Here is an 11,784-nt window from a genome sequence, read left to right on the forward strand (position 1 = left end):
TTTTTGCACAGTCCACGCTCGGAGCTGGGGTTTAGGAAATGTTTGGGGCTGGGGAAAAGATGGGAGCGGTAGCAGGTGGAGAGGGGAAAAACGATCCATTCCCCTTGGCTTTGGACAAGGGATGAGTATGGAGAGAAATTCAATCTGCAGGCAACACCAAAAAAAAAGAAAAAGCCAGAAAGAGGGGAAAAAGAGCCAAAGCAGCACTTCAGCTACTCCTGGTCTTTTGGAAGATGGTCTGGGAGATGATGCACATGGTGTTTCAAAACGAAGCTGCATGCACAGCTGCTTCGCTCTCAAAGGACGGGGCAGGCTCCAAGGAAGCTCCCAGGCTCTTTTCAGGGGTCCTGGGGTGACACCCCAGAAATGCCCCAGAAGAGAAAAATAAGTGTACAAACCAGTGCCCAGCTCAGGGGTGAGGAAGGGTGGGGGTGGAGTGGGGGTGAAAGGAAGGAAAAAAAAAAAGAAAGTAAAAAAAAAGAAAGCCCAGCAAGCAAGTTCAACCACCTTTCACTTCAGACACAAGTGTTATTTGCAGACCCTACAGCAAGGTCCCCGTTGAGTTTTGGGGGGTGGCCTTTTGGTAATCAAAATGAAACTTAGCCCGCTTAAAGTCATAATTAAGGAAATAAATCACCGGGACCAGCCCAAACCTCATCAAGCCCTTGCAGAAGAACTGCACACAGTGCCACTGGTGGGACAACGCTGCACCGTGGCACGGCCACCACCACCGGTGTCTGCAGCACGGACAAGGAGTGGACCCAGAGCCCCATGGTTCGTGCCAGCGCCAAATTGCTGGGCTACCCTCTCCCTGGAGGATAGGCCAAACTGGACGGGATTTATTCAATAAGAAAAAGCCAGCAAGACCAAGTGAAGGCAGCGAGGCCATCGGGCCTCCCGACCCAGTGGAAAGGCACGGAGAGCAGAAGTGGTCCTACCTCCCAGCCCCTAGGAAAGACAGCAAGATGCCACAGGGAGAAAGAAAACAAACCTGTGACGACAACCAGAGGGAAGAAAATAAACTTTAAAGCTCAAAACACTTCCCCCAGCTGTAAAAACAAAGGCACAGCCATGACCAAACAAGAGCACAAAGGAGCAGCATGGAAAGGGGACGGAGGATAACACGGGGCTCGACCAGTTGGTGCTTTCAAAAGGTCAGCAGCCTGCGGGACAAACCCACGGTGTCCCTTGTCCCCAGCCTCTCTGGGACAAACCTACCCCCGTCCCTTGTCCCCAGCCTCCATCCAAGCCCAACAGCCCGTGGCATCGATGCTCTGCAAGACGTGGGATATTAAGGAGGGTCTAAAGGACAAAAGCGCAGGGAAATGGGCCAAGAATAACATTGGTTTGAGTCAGACCGGTAACAGGTGTCAGAGAATTCCCTTTTTCTTTGCTTGCACCTTGGATCAACACGGATTTCTGAGGACCAGCTCCGCTACCCTCCCCGCAGATGGAAAGAGAGACCCAACGCGAAGCGACGGCGCGAGCCCCATTGCCACCAGCCAGGTGGTCCCGTTGTACCACGACATGGCAAAGCAGGGCTGCAGGGACCACGGAGGCTGGGAGAAGCACGAGGGGCTGCTCCAAGCCCTGGGATGAGCCCACGACCAGACATGAGCCACGTGGTAGCAGCTCACGACGAAACCAGCCCTGCAGAAAAGCAAGGAGGTGGCTCAGACCTGACCCTGCGGGACCCCCTTACCAGGAGGGTGCCACGAAGCACCTCAGCCCTCCCCAAACTGCTTTTCGACAGGAGGCTAGGGAACACACCCACGCATCAAAAAGTGGGCTCCGACTCCAGGCTGCTAAATCCCAGTGCAGAGAAACACAGCGCCGGACACCGGCAGAGCCAGACATTGGCAGTGTCACCCCCTCACCTCCCCAGCAGTTCTCCAACCCAAGCTTGCTGAACGCTGCCAACACGCTGCTCCTCTCTATTTCCAGGCAGGCAAACTTGGAAATATTTAATTCTATAAACTAATAAATCCATGGAGCTACGAGGAGTTACGTCCTTGGCCTGAACCCCAGACTGGTGCCACTGGGAAGCCCCCAGCTGGAAGCCCATACGTCTATAAGGACCTCGGAGGGCTGCAGGGAGCTGCAAACCCTGCAAGCGAACCGAAACGCGAGGACAGTGCTGTAGAGAACTTTTACCCCTGTTCTGCATCAGATGCACTCAACAACATCGATGTTTGCTACCACAAACCAATTTCAATTCAGTAGATACAGGCTTATTCACAGAGCAAGGGGTTATATTGCATTAAACAGAAAGCTTCGGGGAGAAGAGCGAGAGTAAATCCACATCCTGTTTTTTCCAGCTCATTTCTTTTACCGCAAAGTTGCACGCTCATGAAAGATGCAGACACTCGACACTAACGCACGTATTGTTGTCCAAAGAAAGAATTCATTTTGCTGAGCGCGCACAGCAGCCCGATGCCAGCAAGGAATGAAATACGACGGCCGCGGGTCCCCCGGGACGCTACGGCTTGACCTTTCCCATTTCGCAGGCGATCGTGTATTTTGCACATAGGCGCAGATGCATGGCAGAGGCGCGTACACCCCCGCGACTTTACTTAGAAGCATCTACCTCTGTTTCCACTCTGATTTGCATCTTTCCAACTATTGTTTCATTTGCAATGTAAAATAAAATTACAGTATCAGAGACGCAACCAGAACATGGTCCTTTTGCTGGGGAATAGAAATCTTTTTCTGCTTGGTGTCCCATCACCCGCCAAGCAAAAAAATAAGGGACAAAAGCCTGTTTACGCATACCTGAGCAAAAAAACCACCAAAACTTTGCAAAAGGGACATCTCAGATCAAACAAAAAAGGCTTTCCTTGGCGGCTTCCCCGGGCCGCGTCCAGAGAGCAGCGCCGGCCACGCGTACGTGAGCCCTCCCAGCCCACCGCCGCGCTCCGAAGCCAGAGGGTAGGGAGGCCGGGGCAGTTAAAAATTAGACAAATTAAAGACTCATTTCCAAATAATGTGGAAATTACGTGGGGAAACGGCCAAAGATAGGCACACACAGAGTGGCCTTGGGAGTTTATTTGTAAGTCTTCTCTTAGCGGGGAGAGGGACGGTGGTTAATGACTTGTATGCTTTGTGGCTAACGAGCCAGCATGTACCCTGCGAACTTCCCTGGAGCAAGGGTCAAAAACAGATCCCAAAGGGGAGAGGAAGGCTGAAGCAAAGGCACATCCAGGAGTGTTTATTCTAACCCAAAACGCAGGGGTTGCAATCCTGCGGGGTGCTGGGCAGCCCGCTCCGGCTCTGCCGGCAGCGCAGGATGCGGCCGCGGGGCTGGCTAAGGATAGCTAACGTGTTCGCCGAGACGATGATTCAGCCCACAGGAAGGATCATCTAAGGAGAATTGTTCGACACAATGAGAAAAACTTTCCCAAACAAAGTGTTCTCAACACCACCTGCCTGCCCTCCCTCCGCGGGGCTGGGGCAAGCCCTCCACTCCAGCTTTTGTTTGCACAGAACTTCAACACTATGGTCGCCACAACAAAGAGGCGTCTTCTTGCCTTCTCCTTTCCCAGGGCGAGCATCGCTGAGCGCGCAGCGGGCTCGCGGCTGCCACCCCGTCCCCCCCGAGCAAGCTGGTGGGCAACACAAACCTCCCAACACCTGCCTGTCGCCAAAACCTGGCCCAGCGACAGTGCTGTAACCGCAGGGCTGCAAACTTCGGTAGCTGAATATGCCCAAAATCATAGAATCACAGAATGGTTTAGGCTGGAAAAGCCCTTTCAGCTCCCCCAGCCCAACCACTCCCCTACCCCTGCCATCCCACCCCCAAACCCTGGCCCTCAGCACCGCCTCTGCCCGGCTGTTAAATCCCCCCAGGGATGGGGACTCGACACCTTCCCTGGGCAGCCCCTTCCAGCGCCTGACAGCCCTTTCTGTGAAGAAATTTTTCCTAATGTCCAACCTAAACCTGCCCTGGTGCAACTTCAGACCATTTCCCCCTCATCCTATCATCCATTACCAGGGAGAAGAGGCCGACCCGCACCTTGCTACACCCTCTTGCCAGGCAGTTGTAGGGAGCGATAAGGTCTCCCCTCAGCCTCCTCTTCTCCAGTCTGAACAACCCCAGTTCCCTCAGCTGCCCCTCATAAGACTTGTGCTCCAGATCCCTGCCCAGCTTTGTTGCTCTCCTCTGGACATGCTCCATAACACAAAACTATATCCTATTTGAATTTGAGTCACAAATTCACCTTGACCTTGATTTTCATAGGTATCTGTGCAAGCTTCTGGATCCCCCCCTTTTCCGCTGGGCAGCTTTCCAGCCGCTCTGCCCCAAAATACACAAGCCAGGCTCACTAAGGCTTCCCTAAAGCAAACCCAAGTGCCAGCAGTACCCAAGCTGCAGAGCTTTGGAGATAACTGCACAGACAGTCACGGAGTTTTCCCTCCCAGGCACCAGTTTTTACAGAATTTAGTCAACATGACACAGCACGGTGACATATTTACCTTAACAACAGTTTAAGGACAGATGTGACCTATTTAGATCTCTGCCAAATATTTCTGTAATTGAATATACCATCGATTATTTAAATTGCATTAAAAAGGGCTGTATTTGATCTACTTGCTACTAAGAAGCACCATTTCCAAGAACCGCGAGTCTTTTTTTTTCCCCCTTTAAATATAAACACTTCAAGATGTTTGCTTGTCCCTTCCCCCGTGAAGAATCTACGTCTTTGCATAACCATACTCCATGGCCCCAATTCCCCTTGTGCCCCTAAAGCCAAAAGGACAAGTCACAGGAAGAGCTTACCTGAAAAAAAAAATAAATTATAAAATCAGCAGGTTTGTTTTAAGGTCTACAGAGGCTTCTGGTGTGAACAGGGTAGAGCCCATCAGGTAAGGTCTCAGTCAGCATCCTGACCTCAGCAGAAATCAGTGATGCCTTTCACCGGGGGTTTAGGCTGTTGGTCTCCCTCTGGGACCCCGTTTCTAATCACACATCGGCCAGGGGACACCAAAAAGTTGCCACAGCCCCTTGTGCCCTTGTTCCCCATAAAACCAGATCACAATACCCATCCCCAAGGAGCACCTTAGCCCAAACGCTGGCGAAGAGATTGAGGGACCGAGCTGGTGGTGGTGGGATCTGGATCTGTCACCTGGTCTGGTTCAGAATGCAGACAAGCACCTGGGGATGCTCGAGGGAGAGGGCAGGAACGGAGGGTGCCATGGCTTCTGCCAACAGCAGCGTGGATGCATCCCATGTTAGATCAGCCATGGAGGTACGGTGTGAAGCATCCAGCCCAGGCTGGGACATGTCAGCCTCAGCAGATACCTGCTCCTGGGCTCCTCCTGCACCGGGTGGGACTACAGCCTGCTTGGACAACCAGGACATCACTGAACGAGAGGAGGGGAAGCCCATCCTTACCGTTCCTTCGCCAATGGGCACACCAAGCCCTCCCTCCGTAAGCCCCACGGTGGGTCCCGTGCTGCTGACCTTCACGACAGCTCTCCCTCTCCCCGGGCCAACACGTCAATACCACGGATGAGGAGCCAGTAGATGGCACTCAACGTGTAGCACGGCTCCGTTGGTTTGTAGGACAAACCAACACTTTTTTTTTCCTGCGTGCGCATTTCAAACCATTTCCTGGGTGCAACTTTAATATCACTTAATGATGGCCGGCGGGAGCTGGTCCGCCCTGGTCTGATCCCTCATGCTGAATGACAAAAAAAGCCCTGAACCGCACAGTTCCTAGGAAGCCCCACAAAGATCTCATGTGAGCAGGTTTTATTCTTCTGACTATTACAAGACCAAGACCACCTAATTTACATCTTTCACATTACCCCAGGCACACACCGACCCCTTGTTCGGGTTGCGGACGGGCGATGCAGCGCTGCCAGGAAGGGGGGGGGTTTTGGTTGCTCTGCAAGCTGGGATGGTGAAGCCACAACAGCATCCAGCCTGGCTTCAGGCGCTGCATCCCAGCTCTTTAAATGCTCTTCACATCAGCGCTGTGCGCTATTCAGAGGAACAAGTCGGAGACAAAAAGAGACCGATTAGATTATCTTGTCTGTGTCTCCTCTACATCATGTTTCGTTTTCTAGTGCTTTTGTCTAGACAAGCAGCAACACTTCTTATCAGGAATGTCAATATAACTGCCTAGCAGAATTGACCATTAAGAAGTTTCTCTGATATTTTGCTTAAAGCTTGCTTCTTCTCAACTACAAGAAGCTTGAAGGAATTTTTTCCTCCATGAAGGAGCTGCATTCAGTGCCCAACCTGTAAGTGCAGAAGCTCTAGATGTCTGAAGGGGGTTAAAAACCTGGAGCCCCACGGTTTGCTGGGATGGTTTGCTGGGACGGGGAGAGCCCATGGCTCCCGGCAGGCCTGGGTGAAACGCTCAGGCTGAGAAGCTGCTGCCCTGCAGAAAAGTGGCTTCATTTGCAAATGTAACTTTGGAAAGAATAAATATATATAAAAATGAGGTGTGGGGGGGAAGCCGCTCCTGGTCTCAGTGCTGCAAGGAAAATGGGAAGGACCAAAGTCATCACCGAACGACCAGCCAGCCTCCAGCGCACAAGCTCTGCCAGCAGCTCCCACCTCTGCTCCTGGGCAGACCCTGGGCCACCCTGGTCATGGACCAAGCTCCCTCTGGTTCCTCACCGCCCCGGGTTCATCAGGCGGTTCAGGGCACGGCAGCACTCACTGCTGTGGAAGGGAAGAGCCCTTCTCGCCCCGCATTTATCTTGAATAAGTTCTGGGGCTTACTGGACTTTCCAGGGGTTGCTGAACATGTAAGACAGCAGGAAACCCAACAAAATTCAGTTCCCCATTTGGAGCACAACGTGCCCTAGAAGCCCCCAAGACAGGGCAGGCCAGGACAGACGGGAAGAGGAAGACCTCAGCCGGCAGCAAGCGACCGTCAGCTCAGCTGTTTGCAAAACCACAGCTCCACACCTCTTGCCTTTCAGACGACGCCAGAGCCCCGTTTGCTTCTGCCACCGCGGCAGAGGGAGCAGGTCAGAGGCTGGAGGGGACAACCACCTCCGTGCAAGCTGCCTCAGCTGCTCCACCGGACCCCCTCGACTCCAAGCAGAATCGAGGTGAAAACAAGCTGGCTGTAAAGCTCTCTGGTGCCCAGGATCCATGGCACTCAAGGGGTTTGGCTGTCCAGCTCCTGCCCACGCTGCTCTGATCAGGACAAGGAGCACAAATCTCCGGTGAACACGGGCACGGAGGTTTAACCCTCTCGTGGGAAGCTAATTCTGGGTTTGCACAGTTTTGTCCATCCTGCCCATTCCCCCTTAGCTCAGCAGCATCCCAAAGCCTCAGCTGCTCCCCGGCACCCCCGGGGGAACCCTGTCCACTACAGAGCACACATACTGCCTCATTTAAACACAAGCCCACGTTTATTTACAACTAAGAGGTGTAGGTTTCCCAACCAGAGCCAAGAGCCCCTGTAGCCCCCCTCATTTCAAAGCAGGCACCATTGGTAGCAATTCAAACAAACTGGGTTCTCTCAAGTTAAAACTAGATAGGCACGAGCCACTCGAATTAAAGCAAGACCATCTCCAGAGAGCTGGGCATCGGTTCGATTCGTTTCTAAGCCTAGTTGGAATAAAAAAAAACCATCCCGCAAGCCCCTTGTAGGGGAAGGAAACCCCGCAACCAGGTTGTGTTACCCACCCACCTACACCAGTTAACCACGCCAACTACCGGCTCCCAGCACGGGGACCACGGGTCACCACCTCGCTCAAGAAAGCCCCGGCCAGCAATTAACTCCGTGGCATGCCGGAGCAGCCTCCAGCTACGTACCCTTCTCCTCTTCTTGCCGTGCCACTCGTCGCAGCCTGTTTCAGTAGCTTTTAAGGGACTTGCGTACAGGTTATAGGGGAAGGTGGGGAAGCAGCAGGAAAAGATGAGCTATTCTTGCAGATCCACACATCGTGCTTCCAAAACAGGATCGTGCATCCCCAAGCAGCATTAATACTGCTCCTGCCCAAACGGTACTGGAAAGGCAGGTATTGAGAGCATGGGGAGGAGGAGAGAAGGATCCCTGCAGACTTCCAGCCTGACACTCCAGCCCACCCGCCTCCCAAATCCCTCGAGAGCACAATTCCCAACTGATCCGCTAAAAATTATTCCTTCGCGCTCTGTCCTCCCACCCTCTGCCAAAAAATCCCAGCGTCGCCAGATGTCTGGCAGGAAGACCTACCCCAAAGCAGCTTGTCCTGGGATGCCATGTCCATTGAGTAGCTGGCAGCCGAGGAGCCCCGTGCCCCTGTGCCGAGCGGTCCGAGCCCCAGCGCACTCCTCCCACCCGCCCGGCATTGCCGGGGAGGAGCGCAGCTCCCGGTTCCTCCGTCCCTGCCCACTCCTGCCTGCCTTTGTTTGGGGGACTATAAAGGAGTTCACTCTAAGGACAAGCAAAAGCAGTTAAAAGAAAGTTAACGAGGTTTATGGAGGGGATTAAGTTTACCAGGGGATTTTATGATGCACTGCCCGGAGAGCAAAGAGCAACTCGGCAGCATCTCTTCCAGACCGGGATCGCTCCCAGGGAGCCCTTGGACAGCCTGAGATCACCCTGGGCAATGGGAAGCGTGGGGAAAAACTCAGCCACGCACCTCAATCGTGCTCTTACCCGCAGACGTCCCCTCCTGAACATGAGCCCTTTTCAAGGCCAGGGTCGGGGCTCAGCTGCGCCCCTCCTGCTAGCCAGGCTCCCAGCCGGGGCTGCAGCAGCGGCTTCTGGAGCAGTTGTTTGCCCTCCAACAAAAGCCATCTCCACCCAGTCCTGCGTGGCTCTGTTGTGGTGATACGGGGTATTTCTCTGGCACAGCCCTGGTCGCTGTTTATTGTCTTGCTTTCCTTTATCTGCAGATCTCAAAGCATTTTAGAAATGTTAAACCTCAAAGCCTCTCTTGGGAACAAAACTGTTTCTAGCTATTGTACATATGGAGAGACTTGCCCAAAAATTAGGGCAGAGCTGGAAAGGCAGCAGCAGAGACCAGAGCCGAGACAGCCTCTCTTGGCACAATATAAAGCGACACAGATTATCCCTTAAATACCTGCGCGGACAGACCCATCTCCAGCTATTAACCCCCGTGTTGGTGAGCCACCTCTCGGAATGAGCACTTGGGCTCCCCAGGTCTGAACGCCTTGCACGCTGGAGCACGCAAAAATCTTCACAACGGGCAATCCAAACCACAAGGTCTCACTAATCTTTCAGTTTTCTTCTTTGGGGTAAAAAAGCACCAGTCCTACAGTTTCAACTTTTTAGAAAATTATTTAAAGAAAAAGAGAACAAAAAACCACAATGCTTTTAAAAATACAAAGCAAGCTGGGGGAGAGGTGCTGTTCTCTATTTTTGAGCTGACCCAGAAGGGCTGGGAGAGGCAGGGTGCTGCAGGAGATGCTCACGCCTGGCTCCCTTGCCGTGTGCCGCGTGTCCTGCTGTCAGAGGTCCTCAGCTGCAGTGGTTTCGCAGCAGGGAGCGTTATTAAGTCGCACCTCCCCATCTTTTTATTCTGCTTTATTTTCCATGCACTTCAGTTGAAAGGAACCTGAGGAGTGGCGGGAAGCGGGAATTCAGTGCCATCCAGGCTCGGCTTTTCCCACCGCTCCAGGTGAGCCGCCCGGTACGGGAATCCCAGCAGCGCTTTGCTTGGGAGATCACTGCCTGTAGACTCCAGCTCGGGAAGAAAACTTGAAATAACCAAGTGTCTGGGATGGGAAGGAGCCAGCGCAAGGGTGCCCTAGCTAGGGGAACAGAGGCTCGAAAACCTCAGAGGAACGAGAACAAGCAGCCTAGCAGCCGGCACAGGCATCCTCTTGCACGCACGAGCTCCCGTGCGACCTGAAACCGCTCTGCTTGGGCTGTTAAAGGCTTTGGCACCAGCTCTTACAAGAAATTAGTTCAGTGCCTGGCCCAAAGGGCCTCCAATTTTGACTGCAACGAGTAATCTAGAAAGGACCCCAAAAGTTTGCTGTGAGCTCACGGCTCCGGACATCAGTTCCCTGAGGTGCCTCAATTCCCAGGCACTTCTCGGAGCATCACGCCCGGGATCTCACCCGACACCCCTCCGGTTTCTGACCCATACCTAGTGCTCTGCACCAGAAGAAACCTGGAAAAGCAAAACCGGCTACAAAGAGCATGCCAAAAGCCTACAGGCCAGAATTCAGGACTCGTTTTCCACTCTGAGCTTGCTCACATCCAAGTGGCATTTCCAGCACGGCAGAGCTCCATTTGGATCAAACCTCAGGTTTCCCTGCGGAGCCGGGCAGTTCCTGGAAAGTCGGTGCAGGGAAAGGCACACCTCTGTGCCGCTATCCCTGAAAAGGGGGGAGAACGGGAGACAGGCCAGGCGACCGCCAGCCCCTTCCACTGCCTCCCTGCAGCCCTGCTCGGGAGGGGGCCGGAGCCAGAGGGGCTACGAGGCTGCCTTTACCAACGGGGAGAGGGCAAGCAAAGGCTTGCAGGCACCTCGGCTGGAAACAGCAGCTTAAAAATAAACGAGCACTGAGTTTTGAGTTCTGAACTAATAGAAACCGAGAGGACTTCTGCAGGATCTCCACTGACCACAAGGCAGCAAAGACTTCTTCCTCTTCAGCTGTTTCACCCCTGGGTCGCTTTTGCAGGTCGTGGCGGCAGCCGCTCAAACCTCAGAGGCTGCTCGTTATATCACGGATGAGAACAAGCTAACGAAGGAAATGCAGCCGGGACGGGCACCACCGAGGCTCCACCTCAGAGCATCCCACTCGGCCAGAAGGAGAATTCGACTAAACCAAACCCAAAGCAGGAGTCTTCTGCCCCAGTTTCAAGCAAGAAGATCCAAAGCAGACCTGGGCTGTTTGGGCCAGGAGGAGCTGCGGATGGCAGCCGTCGGGGCTCTGGGCGTTGCTCCCCAGGGAAGCTCAACCTGCAGGTCCCTCCCAAAGGTTCAAATCGGCCAAGTTCACCAAACCACCCACCCTGCCCCTTCTCTCCATCTTGCACGCCTTCACTACCCACTGATTTCCAGGGAAGGGCTTAATTAAAACCACAACAACTGCTGGGCCTTGCAATATCAACAGTCAGTTAACTGCAGGCAGATGGACAAAGAGGAGGAGGAGGACAAAAACCAGGAGAGCTCCAGGATTTAGGGTGAACGTTGCCCAGATGGGACCACTGTGACCAGGAGAGCAGCCGCATGAACAAGGACAGGAGCTCAGGACCTGCATCTTTCCATGCCCACCACTGCCACATCCCCGAGGCTGGATGTGCCGCTTCTGCCAATGTGGAAATGGCTTTTGCCCCTTGCAGCCCAGGGCTCAGGTGAGACCTTTGGATTGCCCCAGTTAACACCTTCAGAGGGGCAGCGACAAAAAGGCTGCACCGGAGCGCAAAGGTGCAATCCTGTGCTGGTGGCCTGGACCGGACCAACCCTGCCCCTGGATTGCACAGCATCCCGAGGGATCCATGGCATCCCGAGGCATCCACGGCACGAGGTAACCCCTGCAAGCGCACAGGCATTCACCCTCCTGTTAGCGGCACCGCCGCAGCCTCGTGCCTTGGTCCTCAGCACCTGCGATGCCGGCTGCAGGCTCCCGCCACGTGAAGGTGCCCCAGCCCTGGCAGGGCACAGCCCCCGGCTTTTCCTGGGAGAGTTTTTAGAGTTAAAAGCCAACACCGGTAGTGGGATTGTCAGCAGCACAAATGCACAATCAGGAGGGGAAGATGGGGGGGGAAAGCATCCAACTGGCGAATATAATACTTGGAAGGAAAAGCAGATTTAAAAAAAAAAAATAAAAAATGGGGGGGGGGAAAAAAAAAAAAAAAA

General features: G+C 53.7%; 1 protein-coding gene across 18 annotated transcripts in view; it reads right to left on the reverse strand.

Moving 5' to 3' along the window:
- Positions 1-11,784, reverse strand: part of TCF3 (transcription factor 3) — a 79,472-nt gene that overhangs the window by 44,342 nt on the left and 23,346 nt on the right. The window lies entirely within an intron of this gene.

The sequence above is a fragment of the Egretta garzetta genome, unplaced genomic scaffold (genome assembly GCF_000687185.1).
Source record: "Egretta garzetta isolate BGI_Z169 unplaced genomic scaffold, ASM68718v1 scaffold345, whole genome shotgun sequence".
In the NCBI taxonomy this organism is placed as follows: domain Eukaryota; kingdom Metazoa; phylum Chordata; class Aves; order Pelecaniformes; family Ardeidae; genus Egretta; species Egretta garzetta.